The 14,634-nt window shown below is 37.4% G+C and overlaps 1 protein-coding gene across 6 annotated transcripts in view; it reads left to right on the top strand.

Moving 5' to 3' along the window:
* Positions 1-14,634, top strand: part of KLHL5 (kelch like family member 5) — a 94,254-nt gene that overhangs the window by 46,529 nt on the left and 33,091 nt on the right. The gene's annotated exons all lie outside the window — the stretch shown is intronic.

Here is a 14,634-nt window from a genome sequence, read left to right as displayed (position 1 = left end):
TACAGAAAATGAAATGTGAAAAATCCTAGTAGACTTTGAAAAAAATCTGTGCAATTAAGTAACCTGATAATTGACTTCAGTGCTGCAGTTTCAAATATTTATGATACTGTATTTGCATGACTCTTTAAAATTTCTGTTATCCACGGTACTGCTGATAATCATAGGCATAAGATCTTAGAGTTAAAAGGCAGCCATTTAGTCTAACACCGGTTGTACAAATGAAGTAACAGACTAAAAAAGTAAAACCATATGCTCAAAATCATAAAGTGATTGCATAAATTCCTGTCCTTCTCCATTGTAGTTCTGTTTGCCTTTGCTACTTGACTAATATAGAGCTAATAAAAGATGGAGGTAGAACTTGAACCCAAGTTAAGTTCTGTGCCATTCTCACAGAACCATTATGCCTCTTGAATGTACTATATGTAAAATTGCTGGGTGAGAAGAAGCATATCAAGTTGAGGAAGAAATAGATTAAAACATAAATTTGTAATTACAATATAATGAGAGGTAGGCTGTGATAGATACATGAACATGGCATTATGGAAATAATCCGAGTAGCTACCCAGAAGAGGGGGCAGGATAGCCCAGGAGAGATAGGAGATTATACCTAGTTATGGAGTCATGAGCAATGCATCGTGCCCTGGAATTTGAAGAGTGCTTGCATGGCTTGAGAGCAGAAATAAAAGGTGTGGAGAAACAGAGAATCTCTAGTTATGCCAAAGAGTTTGTGTTTTATCCCAGAAGCATTGAGGAAGCACTAAAGTTTAAACAGAGAATGGCATAATTAACATTTTATTTAGGAAGATCCTCTAACAGTGTTGCAGAGATTGGATTGGAATGGTCAAAGTAGAAATCCATTACGAAGACTATTAGATTCAGGCAAGTGAATTAAGCCCTCTCTGGCAGTGGAGGTAGAGAAATTACCAGGCTCAAGAGCTATTTAGGAATTAGAATTGATACAAGTTAATGATCAGTTGAAAGGGGAGGGTACAAATAAAAGAGGGCTCCAAAATGATTCTGATTTGTCCAAGTAGGTTAAGGAAGGTGCTGTCAATTAAGACAAGGAATTGAGGATGAAGAGCTGATTTTGAAGGTGAGAAGAAAGTGGAAGAATCATGTTCCCAGAGCTTCTTGTACCTTTAATCCTCTTGGAGTCTAGGAAGGAGTTTTGAAAATTTATTATTAGGTTGTTGAAGCCAAAAGGAAGAGAATGACATGACCAAAGAGAACACAAGGGCACTAGGAGTGGAACCCTAGGAAATAGTAGGATTTAGTGGTAGTTCCTAAACCTGCCTAAATAACTGGAGTGCTGTTAAAAACAGATTCAAGTCTGGGGCGCCTGGGTGGCTCAGTCGGTTGAGTGTCTGACTTTGGCTCAGGTCATGAGCTCACGGTTTGTGAGTTCGAGCCCCACGTCGGGCTCTGTGCTGACAGCTCAGAGCCTGGAGCCTGCTTCAGATTCTGTGTCTCCCTCTCTCTCTCTCTCTCAAAAATAAATAAAGATTAAAAAGAGATTCCAGTCTAAGAAGGAGGAAATTTTAACATTATCAGATATTATGATCTTGTTCAAAGAGACAAGATAATGACAGAAAATCCATTGGATTAGCCCATTTGTTTCAAATTGTGGTCTCCAAGTATAGGATCAGCACCACCTGGGAAGTTGTTTAAAATACAAATTATGGGGAGGGACCAAGATGGCAGAGCAGCATGGAAGTTTCTTGTGTCTCTTGTCCCTGAAATGCAGCTAGAACAACACCAAACCATCTTGCACACCTAAAATATTGATCTGAGGGTTAACTCAACAATCTGTGTAACTTGAACCAAGAACTCAGCAGGAATTCACCCCAAAAGAAAGAACAGGAAGAAACGACAGCCAGGGACTTAATCAACCCAGATACAAGCAAGATGTCTGAACCAGAATTTAGAATATGATAATAAGATTACTAACTGGGGTTGAAAAAAAGCATAGAATCCCTTTCTGTGGAGATAAAAGAAGTAAAATATAGTCAGGACGAAATTAAAAATGGTATAACTGAGATGCAGTCTTGAATTGATGCCACAGCGGTAAGGATGGATGAAGCAAGGCAGCAACTCAGCGATATAGAGGACAAACTTATGGAGAAGAATGAAGCATAAAAAAAGAGGGAAACCAAGGCAAAAGAATATAAGAATATATTCTTATATATAAGATATATATAATATAAAATATAAGAATTAGAGAACTCGGTGACTCATTAAAAAGAAATAACATCTGGATTATAGGGGTCCCAGAGGGTGAAGAGAGAGAAAAAGGGGTAGAAGGTTTATGTGAGCAAATGATAGCACAAAACTTTCCTAACCTGGGAAAAGATACAGACATCAAAATCCAGGAAGCACAGAGAACTCCCATTAGAGTCAACAAAAACCATCAACAAGGCATATCAGTCAAATTCACAGAATACACAGACAAGGAAAGAATCATGAAAGCAGTAGGGAAAAAAAGTCCTAATCTACAAGGGAAGACAGATCAGGTTCGCAGCAGACCTATCCACAGAAACTTGGCAGGCCAGAAAAGAGTGGCAGGATATATTCAATATGCTGAATCAGAAAAATATGCAGTGAAGAATTCTTTATCCAGCAAGGCTGTCATTCAAAATAGAAGGAGAGAAGAAAAGTTTCCCACACAAAGAAAAAGTCAGAGTTAGTGACCACTAAACCAGCCCGGCAAGAAATTTTAAGGGGGACTCTCTGAGGAGAGAAAGGACAAAACAAAACAAAAAAGACCAAAAGCAACAAAGGCTAGAAAGGACCAGAGAACACCACCAGAAATGCCAACTTTACAGGCAACACACAATGGTAATAAATTCATATCTTTCAGTACTCACTCTAAATGTCAATGGACTAAATGCTCCATTCAAAAGACATAGGGTAACAGAATGGATAAGAAAACAAGACCCATCTACCTAATGTTTACAAGAGACCCATTTTAGACCTAACAACACCTTCAAATTGAAAATAAGGGGATGGAGAAACATCTATCATGCTAATGGTCGCCAAGAGAAAGCCAGAGTGGCCATACTTATATCAGGCAATCTAGATTTTAAAATGAAAAGTCTAATAAGAGATGAAGAAGGGCATTATATCATAACTAAGGGGTCTATTGACCAAGAAGACCTAACAGTTGTAAACATCTATGCCCCAAACGTAGAAGAATCCAAATATATAAATTAATTAATCACAAATATACAGAAACTCATTGATAATAATACCAAAATAGTAGGGGATTTCAACACCCCACTTACAACAATGGAAAGATCATCTAAACAAAATCAATAAGGAAACAATGGCTTTGAATGACACACTGGACCAGATGGACTTAACAGATATATACAGAACATTTCATCCTAAAGCAGCAAAGTACACATTCCTCTCAAGTGCACATGGAACATTCTCCAGAATAGATCACATAATGGGACACAAATCAGTCCTCAACAAGTACAAAAAGGTCGAGATCATACCTTGCATATTTTTAGTTCACAATGCTATGAAACTGAAAATCAACCACAAGAAAAAAGTTGGGAAGACAACAAATACTTGGGAGACTAAAGAACATCCTACTAAAGAATGAATGGGCAGACAACACAAAGAAATAAAAGGCATCCAAATGGGCCAGAAGGAGGTCAAACTTTCACTCTTTGCAGATGACATGATACTCTATATGGAAAACCCAAAAGATTCCACCAAAAAACTGCTAGAACTGATTCATGAATTCAGCAAAGTTGCAGGATATAAAATCAATGCACAGAAATCGGTTACATTCCTAAACACCAACAATGAAGCAACAGAAAGAGAAATCAAGGAATCGATCCCATTTACAGTTGCACCAAAAACCATAAAATACCTAGGAATAAATCTAACCAAGAGGTGAAAAATCTATACGCTGAAAAGTATAGAAAGCTTATGAAAGAAATTGAACAAGACACAAAAAAATGGAAAAAGATTCCATGCTCCTAGATAGGAAGAACAAATACTGTTAAAATGTTGATACTACCCAAAGCAATCTACATATTCAGTGCAATCCCTATCAAAATAACAACAGCATTCTTCACAGATCTAGAACAAATAATCCTAAAAATTTGTATGGAACCAGAAAAGACCCCGAATAGCCAAAGCAATCTTGAAAACAAAACCAAAGCTGGAGGCATCACACACAATCCCAGATGTCAAGCTATATTACAAAGCTGTAATCATCAAGACAGTATGGTACTGGCAGAAGAACAGACACTCAGATCAATGGAACAGAATAGAGAACCCAGAAATGGACCCAAACATGTATGGCCAGCTAATCTTTGACAAAGCAGGAAAGAATATCCAATGGAATAAAGACAGTCTCTTCAGCAAGTGGTGCTGGGAAAACCGGACAGCAACATGCAGAAGAATGAACCTGGATCACTTTCTTACACCATACACACACACACACACACACACACACACACACACACACACACAGGATGAAAGACCTCAATGTAAGACAGGAAGCCATCAAAATCCTCGAGGAGAAAGCAGGCAAAAACCTCTTTGATCTTGGCCACAACAACTTCTTACTCAACACGTCTCTGGAGGCAAAGGAAACAAAAGCAAAAATGAACTCATCAAAATAAAAGCTTCTGCACAGCAAAGGAAACAATCAGCAAAACTAAAAGGCAACCGACAGAATGGGAGAAGATATTTGCAAATGACATATCAGGTAAAGAGTTAGTATCCAAAATCTATAAAGAACTGATCAAACTCAACACCCAAAAAACAAATAATGCAGTGAAGAAATGGGCAAAAGACATGAATAGACACTTCTCCAAAGAAGACATCCATGGCTGACAGACACGAAAAATGCTCCACATCACTCTTCATCAGGGAAATAGAAATCAAAGCCACAATGAGATACCACCTTACACCTGTCAGAATGGCTCACATTAACAACTCAGGCAACAACAGATGTTGGCGAGGATGCAGAGAAAGAGGATCTCTTTTGCATTATTGGTGGCAATGCAAGCTGGTGTAGCCACCCTGGAAAACAGTATGGAGGTTCCTCAAAAAACTAAAAATAGAACTACCCTACAACCCAGCAATTGCACTACTAGGCACTTATCCACGGGATACAGGTGTGCTGTTTTGAAGGGACACATACACACACCCCCGTGTTTATAGCAGCACTATCAACAATAGCCAAAGTATGGAACAAGACCAAATGTCCATCGATGGATGAATGGATAAAGAAGATGTGGTATATATATATACAATGGAGGATTACTCGGCAATCAAAAAGAATGAAATCATGCCATTTGCAACTATGTGGATGGAACTGGAGGGTATTATGCTAAGTGAAATTAGTCAGAGAAAGACAAAAATCATATGACTTCACTCATATGAGGACTTTAAGAGACAAAACAGATGTGCATAAGGGAAGAGAAACAAAAATAATATAAAAACAGGGAGGGGGACAAAATAGAAGACACTCATAAATATGGAGAACAAACTGAGGGTTGCTGGACAGGTTGTGGGGGGGATGGGCTAAATGGGTAAGGGGCATTAAGGAATCTACTCCTCCTGTTCACTATATGCTTACTAATTTGGATGTAAATTTTAAAAAATAAATAAAATTTAAAAAAAAAAGAATGAATGGACTAACCAAGAAGTTAGAGGAAATTAAAAAGTACATGGAAGCCAATGAAAATGATAACACCACAGCCCAAAACCTCTGCGATGCAGCAAAGGTGGTCATAAGAGGGAAATATATAGCAATCCAAGTCTTTCTAAAGAAGGAAGAAAGTCTCAGATACACAACTTAAAATGCAAATTATTAGGCCCCATTCTATACCTGAAAAATCTGAAACTCTGGGGATGGGGCCTAGTAGGTTGTATTTTAATTTGCCTTCATGTGGATTTGAAGCACACTCTAGTTTGACAATCAATGTCTTAGCAGATGAATAGTGATGACTGATGGAAACTACATTGCCCTGTATGATATAAATAAGTTACTTCACCTTTCTGAGCAATGTTTTTCTTTTCTACATTAATAATACTATGTTGTACTATTGTGACACTTAGAAATACTAGCAGGGTTTTTTTGTTTTTTTTTTTCTTTCCTTGCAAGTTTGCAAAATTATGGTTATCAAGTGATGAAGGTCTTTTTTTTTTAAGTTTATGTATTTATTTTTGAGAGAGAGAGGAGAGTGTGCAGGGGAAGGGCAGAGAAAGAGAGGAAGAGAGAGAATCCCAAGTACGCTTTGTGCTATAGCCAGATGTAGGGCTCCATCCCATGAACTGTGACATCATGACCTGAGCTGAAATCAAGAGTCAGAAGCTTAACTGACTGAGCCACCCAGGCACCCCTAAGCAATGGAAGTTTGGAAGAGGACTCTAAAACCATCAAGAAAATGTTGGATTTTATTCTGTATGTTTTATTTTAAAAGATAGGAAAATATTACAATTATTTAAATTGTCTAGTGCATATCAAATAATAGTGACTAATATTAAAAAATTGCCATGAGGGGGGCACCTGGGTGGCTCAGTCAGTTGAGCGTCCGACTTTAGCTCAGGTCATGATCTCGTGGTCTGTGTGTTTGAGCCCCATGACAGGCTCTGTGCTGACAGCTCAGAGCCTGGAGCCTGCTTCGGATTCTGTGTCTCCTTCTCTCTCTGCCCCTCCCCTGTTCACGCTCTGTCTCTGTCTCAAGAATAAATAAACATTAAAAAAAAAAAATTTTTTTTTAATTGCCATTAGGTCCAGTTACCTAAAAAATTTACTTTTGGGGGCGCCTGGGTGGCACAGTCGGTTAAGCGTCCGACTTCAGCCAGGTCATGATCTCGCCGTCCGGGAGTTTGAGCCCCACGTCAGGCTCTGGGCTGATGGCTCAGAGCCTGGAGCCTGTTTCTGATTCTGTGTCTCCCTCTCTCTCTGCCCCTCCCCCGTTCATGCTCTGTCTCTCTCTGTCCCAAAAATAAATAAACGTTGAAAAAAAAAATTTTTTTTTAAATTTACTTTTGTAAATAGGTGAAGGGGATTAAGAGTACACTTATGATGAGCACTGAATAATTTATAGGATTGTTAAATCACTATATTGTACACCTGAAACTAATATAACACTGTATGTCAACTATGCTGGAATTAAAATAAAATAAATAAAAATTTAAAAAATAATAAAGTTAAAAGAAAGAATTTACTTCTGTAAAATCGTTCCTTTCTCGATGAACTTTTACCCTACTCTATTAATATGAAACACTATTCAGTCTAGCGAGAAGGGATGCTTTTACATATAGTAATTCTAGTGTAGTGTCGCTCACAGTAGATCCCTAAAATGACCTAGGAAATAATTGTATATATGTGTATAATTGTATGTAATTGTAATCCTCTACCAAATGATCATTTTCGTGTGACTTACTGTGTATTTTTTTAACTGTGAATAATCTAGAAGATACATATTTGTGTTTTTTTGTTTTATCCTTGAATATATTACAAGCTTTTCTATTTGATCAAATTTTAAACAATGTGGATAGAAATACTAGGACAGATGTACATTATTTAAAATATTTTGACATGTACATTCTCAGAGTTTCCAATGGTTAGCCTGTAGTACAAGTATCTTGGTCTTCACAATTCTGTTCTCAATTCTTATTATTGTTTTCTACTAAAAGTAAAAAAACATAAAATGAGCCAGTACTTACCTTTTCTATTCTTTTGATTTACACATTTTTTATACCAAAACATCTTTTAAAGCCTATAGAATTGAGAAATCATTCACATTGTATTTTTTTACTTTAAGTAGTATTGGAGGGGGCTGTTTTAGAAAAATAGTCATATGAGATCAAGTGTGAGAGTGAAGATAAAAATTTACACATTAAAAATATTTCTATTTCCTTAATGCCTTCATTTAAGTAATTTGTCATTCTCTAGTGGCAGGGAAGACACATGTGTTCACCTAACATGCAGAGTATACAAGAGTGGTTTTTAGTTCTCTCTCAGCGCCTCCTGAATGATTTTCTAAATGATTCCTGGTACCTTCCGTTTGATTAATCTGATGCTTGGATTAATGGCTTTCATCTCTCTACTTATTCATAGAGAGACTGTTAGCATGTTTAAAAATATATCTTACTTCAAATTGCAGTAACTTTTAAGTTTCCCAAGACTTTACTTCCTACGGTTTTGTTTTTTGTCTTTTTAAGTTCATTTATTTATTTTGAGAGAGTGCAAATGGGAGAGGGGCAGAAAGAAAATCCCAAGCAGCCCCCACCCTCTCATTGCTGTCAGTGCAAAGCCCAATGCAGGGCTCGAACCAAGGAACCATAAGATCATGACCTGAGCTAAAACCAAGAGTTGGATACCTAACTAACTGAGCCACTCAGGAGCCCCTATTTTCTACATTTTTTTCACATTAGTTTTTATTTAGAAAGGACTGAAGTAATTCTGTATAACAGAAGTAATATGAACATTAAGGTCAATCTAAATGAGCCAACTCAGTGCATATTCGGTAATGGTTTCTGTAGCAAGTATAATTATATTTTGTGTGCATAGAAAAATATGGAATAATTAATACCATAATTTATACTCTGGCAGAGGTCCTGAGACTTATGTCTTAATTTGGCTTTTTTTCCATTAGCATACTCTACTCAGTTTCCAAATGCCACAAACGTTTTTTACAGTGACTTTTTTTTTTTTTTTAATTTTTTTTTCAACGTTTATTTATTTTTGGGACAGAGAGAGACAGAGCATGAACGGGGGAGGGGCAGAGAGAGAGGGAGACACAGAATCGGAAACTGGCTCCAGGCTCCGAGCCATCAGCCCAGAGCCTGACGCGGGGCTTGAACTCACGGACCGCGAGATCGTGACCTGGCTGAAGTCGGACGCTTAACCGACTGCGCCACCCAGGCGCCCCAACAGTGACTTTTGTTAGAGACTCTTCCTTTATCAAAATAGGAACATATTCTCAACATTATTATTCATTTGTATTTGCAAAGTAAAGCTGTATTTCCCACCAACTCAAATGGCTAAAATAAAAGGAAATAGTAACAGTTGTTGGTGTGAATGTGGACAAACAGGAACCCTCATATATTGCCTGTGGGAACATAAAATGATGCAGCTACTTGAAAAATGGTTTGGCAGTTTCTTTAAAAGTTAACATGTATTTACCACATGGCCCAGCAATTCTACATCTAGGTATCTACCCAAGAGAAATGAAAGCATTTACCTACATAAAGACTTGCATGCAAATGTTCTTAGCAGCTTTATTCATGATAGCCGAAAACTAGAAATAATCTGTGTCCATCAACTGTGAACAGATAGACAAAATGTGGTACATCAATCAATGGAATATTATTCAGCAATAAAAAGAAATGAAGTACCAAGGAACCCTTGTGCACTGTTGCTAGGAATGTAAATTGGCATAGCCACTATGGAAAAATAGTATGGAAGTTCTTCAAAAAATTAAAAATAGAACTACCCTATGGCCCAACAATTCCACTACTGGGTATTTACCCAAAGAAAACAAAGACACTAATTCAAAAAGATATATACACCCCTGTGTTTATTGCAGCTTTACTTACAATAGCTAAGATATGGAAGCAACCCATCTCTAGATGAATGGATAAAGAAAATGTGGTCTACACACACACACACACACACACACACAGAGGCACATGTACTGCAATACTACTCAGCCATAAAAAAAGGATGAGATCTTGCCATTTGTGACAACATGGATAGGCCTAGAAGGTATTATGCTAAGTGAAAGAAGTCAGAGAAAGACAAATACCAAGTGATTTAACTTATATGTGGAATCTAAAAACAAAACAAACAAACAAAAATCCAGACCCTGGGTGGGTGTGGGTGGCTCAGTCCATCAGGCATCCGACGTCACTTCAAGTCATGATCTCACAGTTCATGGGTTCAAGCCCCAAATTGGGCTCAGTGCTGTCAGCACAGAGCCCACTTCAGATCCTCTGTCCCCCTCTCTTTCTGCCCTCTCCCTGTCTCTCTCAAAAATAAATACATATTTTAAAAATAAAAAAAAATAGAAAGAAAGAAACAGATCCATAAATACAGAGAACAAAGTGATGGTTGCCAGAGCAGTGAGGGTGGGGAAATGGGTAAAATGGGTGAAGGGAAGTGGGAGATACAGGCTTCCTGATATGGAATAGATAAGTCATAGTTGTAAAAGATACAGCATAGGAAATATAGTCAATGATATTGTAATAGTGTTGTACAGTGATAGATGGTGAGCATACATTTGTGGTGAACATAGCATAACGTATAGAGTTATTGAATCACTATGTTGTACACCTGAAACTAATGTAACATTGTGTGTCGACTGCAATAAAAAAATTTTTGGGGCGCCTGGGTGGCGCAGTCGGTTAAGCGTCCAACTTCAGCCAGGTCACGATCTCGCGGCCCGTGAGTTCAAGCCCCGCGTCAGGCTCTGGGCTGATGGCTCAGAGCCTGGAGCCTGTTTACGATTCTGTGTCTCCCTCTCTCTCTGCCTCTCCCCCGTTCATGCTCTGTCTCTCTCTGTCCCAAAAATAAATAAATGTTGAAAAAAAAAAAAATTTAAAAAAAAAAATTTTTTGTATAAAAGAAATTAAGTACTAATACATGCTACACATGGCTGAACCTCAAAAACACACTAAATGTAAAAAAGGAAGACACAAGATACCACACAGTATATGACTTTATATGAAACATAAAAAAAAAAAAAACCTTCAAATCTATAGAGACAGATTGGCACATGAAATAGGAGATGAGAACAGAGATTAAACAGCAAACAGGTATGCAGGGTCTAAGTAGGGTGATCAAAATGCTCCAAAATGGTTTATGGTAATGGCTGCACAAGTTGGCAGGTTTACTAAAATATATTTAGTAAAATATACCTTATATTATCAAATGCATTCCTGCAGTGTGTCAAAAGGATGATACACTATGACCAGGAAAGTCTTGTTCCAGAAATATAAGAATGATTGAGTTTCAGGAAATCTGTCAAAATAATTATTATGTCAGTAACTTAAAGGTGAAAAAGCCTGGGGCGCCTGGGTGGCGCAGTCGGTTAAGCGTCCGACTTCAGCCAGGTCATGATCTCACGGTCCGTGAGTTCGAGCCCCGCGTCGGGCTCTGGGCTGATGGCTCAGAGCCTGGAGCCTGTTTCCGATTCCATGTCTCCCTCTCTCTCTGCCCCTCCCCCGTTCATGCTCTGTCTCTCTCTGTCCCAAAAATAAATAAAAAATGTTGAAAAAAAAAAAATTAAAAAAAAAAAAAGGTGAAAAAGCCATATGATCATGTCAATGGATGTATAAAGGGCATTCAGAAAGAATGTAGGAACCATTCTTAGTTTTAAAATGATGACGTAAAATAGGAAGAGATGAAAACAGCCTAAATATAATAAAATTACTAGATGCTGTATTGACTTTCATCCTTAATAGTCATACACTATAACTGTATCAGTTCAAACCAGAAACGGGTACTCTGTTTCATCCTAATTATTTAACATTGCTTTGAACGTTTTAGCAATTGTAATAATAAAATAAAAATGAAGTAATTGGCATACATATTAGAAATGTCCACTATCCCTGTTTGGTGATGATTATGATAATGATATTATGCCTAATAACTAGAGTGATATACAGGAATGTTGTAAAATAGTAGATTATAAACAAATATACAATAACCAAAGATTTGTGTCTCCTCTTGCAAAATATATGCAAAATGAAAATTTAAAAATCCCTTCCCAGTAGCAATAAAAATCAATTATGTAATATGTATATTAAATATGTGTATTTAATAAAAGAAAGGCATAAGACCTATATGAAGAAAGGTATACAACAAATGGTAAGGCTTCCTAAATGGAAAGACTTGATGTCATAAAAATGTAAATTCTTCCAAAATTAATAAATAATTTAATGAAGTTCATAATAGAATTCCAACAGGATCGAGATGGTGAAGGGGAATTAGATAAATATATCTTAAGCTTATATGAAAAGTAAAGACTCAAAAACAGTCAAGAAAACTATGAAAATGAACAGTAGTGGTATATTTATTTATTTATTTTTTAATATATTGTTGTTGTTGTTGTTTTAACATTTATTTATTTTTGAGACAGGGAGAGACAGAGCATGAACGGGGGAGGGTCAGAAAGAGAGGGAGACACAGAATCCGAAACAGGTCCCAGGCTCTGAGCTGTCAGCACAGAGCCTGATGCGGGGCTCGAACTCACCAACCACAAGATCATGACCTGAGCCAAAGTCGGACGCTTAACCGACTGAGCCACCCAGGCGCCCCAGTAGTGGTATATTTAAATAAAAAAATCAGAATATGTCATAAAGACACTAAAAAATTATGGTATCAGAATAGTAATAGATCAATGGAAAAGACTAAAGATTCAGAAAACAGGTCTCATATATCCTGAGATGTATTTTTGAGAATGTAATGTATAACCAAGTTTCTATTTACTTGGAAATGGAGGGGATTGTTTAATAAATGGTGCTAGTACTGAATTGGCCATCCACCTGGAAGGAGATTAAAATATTCCTCAACTCGTACTCTATATAAAAATTAATTTCACATGGATCAATAGCCCAAGTGAAAGAAATACAGTAATATAGGGGTAGGGAGGTGGATGTAGAAACAAGCACAAAAAGAAAAGAAATGCATTTTTTAAAAGGCAGGATGAAACCATATCTATACCTTTGCATAAAATTACATAAGTTAAAAAAATGGGATTTAGTGAAGCACAAGGGATTTAAATTCCTTTAGGATAATCACCATTTAGAGTTCTCTTCCACCTAAGAAATTGGTAAGTTGTTTTTGCTCTTGTTCTTTGAGCACTGTATAGGTAGTTCAGGTAAACGCAGTCATTAGTCAACTTCTATTTATAATTATTCTTCTTCAGTTAAAATTATTTCTTTTTTTTTAATGTTTATTGATTTTTGAGACAGAGAGAGACAGAGCATGAATGGGGGAGGGTCAGAGAGAGGGAGACACAGAATCTGAAACAGGCTCCAGGCTCTGAGCTGTCAGCACAGAGCCCGACGCGGGGCTCGAACTCACAGACTGCGAGATCATGACCTGAGCTGAAGTCGGCCGCTTAACCGACTGAGCCACCCAGGTGCCCCAAAATTATTTCTAATTGAAGAAGTAATGGCACAGAAACAGACACTCAGATCAATGGAACAGAATAGAGAAAGAACCCAGAAATGGACCCACAAATGTATGGCCAACTAATCTTTGACAAAGCAGGAAAGAATATCCAATAGAATAAAGACAGTCTCTTCAGCAAGTGGTGCTGGGAAAACCGGACAGCGACATATAGAAAAATGAACCTGGATCACTTTCTTACCCCATACACAAAAATAAACTCAAAATGGAAGAAAGACCTCAATGTAAGACAGGAAGCCATCAAAATCCCCGAGGAGAAAGCAGGCAAAAACCTCTTTGACCTTGGCCACAGCAACTTCTTACTCAACATGTCTCCGGAGGCAAGGGAAACAAAAGCAAAAATGAACTATTGGGATCTCATCAAAATAAAAAGCTTCTGCACAGCAAAGGAAACAATCAGCAAAACTAAAAGGAAGCCAATAGAATAGGAGAAGATAGTTGCAAATAACAATCAGATAAAGGGTTAGTATCCAAAATCTATAAAGAGCTGATCAAACTCAACACCCAAAAAACAAATAATGCAGTGAAGAAATGGGCAAAAGACGTGAGTAGACACTTCTCCAAAGAAGACATCCAAATGTCTGACAGACACATGAAAAAATGCTCCACATCATTCATCATCAGAGAAATACAAATCAAAACCACAATGAGATACCACCTCACACCTATCAGCATGACTAACATTAACAACTCAGGCAACAACAGATGTTGATGAGGATGCCGAGAAAGAGGATCTCTTTTGCATTGCTGGTGGCAATGCAAGCTGATGCAGCCACTCTGTAAAACAGTATGGATGTTCCTCAAAAAATTAAAAATAGAACTACCCACGACCCAGCAATTGCCCTACTTGGCATTTATCCAAGGGATAGAGGTATGCTCTTTTGAAGGGGCACAAGCACCCCAATGTTTATAGCAGCATTATCAACAATAGCCAAAGTATGGAAAGAGCCCAAATGTCCATCGATGGATGAACGGATAAAGAAGATGTGGTATATATATGCAATGGAGTATTACTCGGCAATCAAAAAGAATGAAATCTTGCCATTTGCAACTACGTGGATGGAACTGGAGGGTATTATGCTAAGCAAAATTAGTCCAAGAAAGACAAAAATCATATGACTTCACTCATATGAGGACTTTAAGAGACAAAACAGATGAACATAAGGGAAGCAAAAATAATATAAAAACAGGGAGGTGGACAAAACATAAGAGACTCTTAAATATGGAGAACAAACAGAGGGTTTCTGGAGGGGTTGTGGGAGAGGGGATGGGCTAAATGGGTAAGGGGCATTAAAGAATCTACTCCTGAAATCATTGTTGCACTATATGCTAACTAACTTGGATGTAAATAAAAAAATAAATTAAATAAAAAGAAAAAGTAAAATGATTTATTTTAGAAAATCTAAACAATATAGAAAAGCAGTAAAAAAGTTTATTTAGGAAGCAGCAGTTTTCCCACT

This window comes from Prionailurus viverrinus, chromosome B1 (genome assembly GCF_022837055.1).
Source record: "Prionailurus viverrinus isolate Anna chromosome B1, UM_Priviv_1.0, whole genome shotgun sequence".
Classification (NCBI taxonomy): domain Eukaryota; kingdom Metazoa; phylum Chordata; class Mammalia; order Carnivora; family Felidae; genus Prionailurus; species Prionailurus viverrinus.
This window is presented reverse-complemented; position numbering and strand designations above follow the sequence as displayed.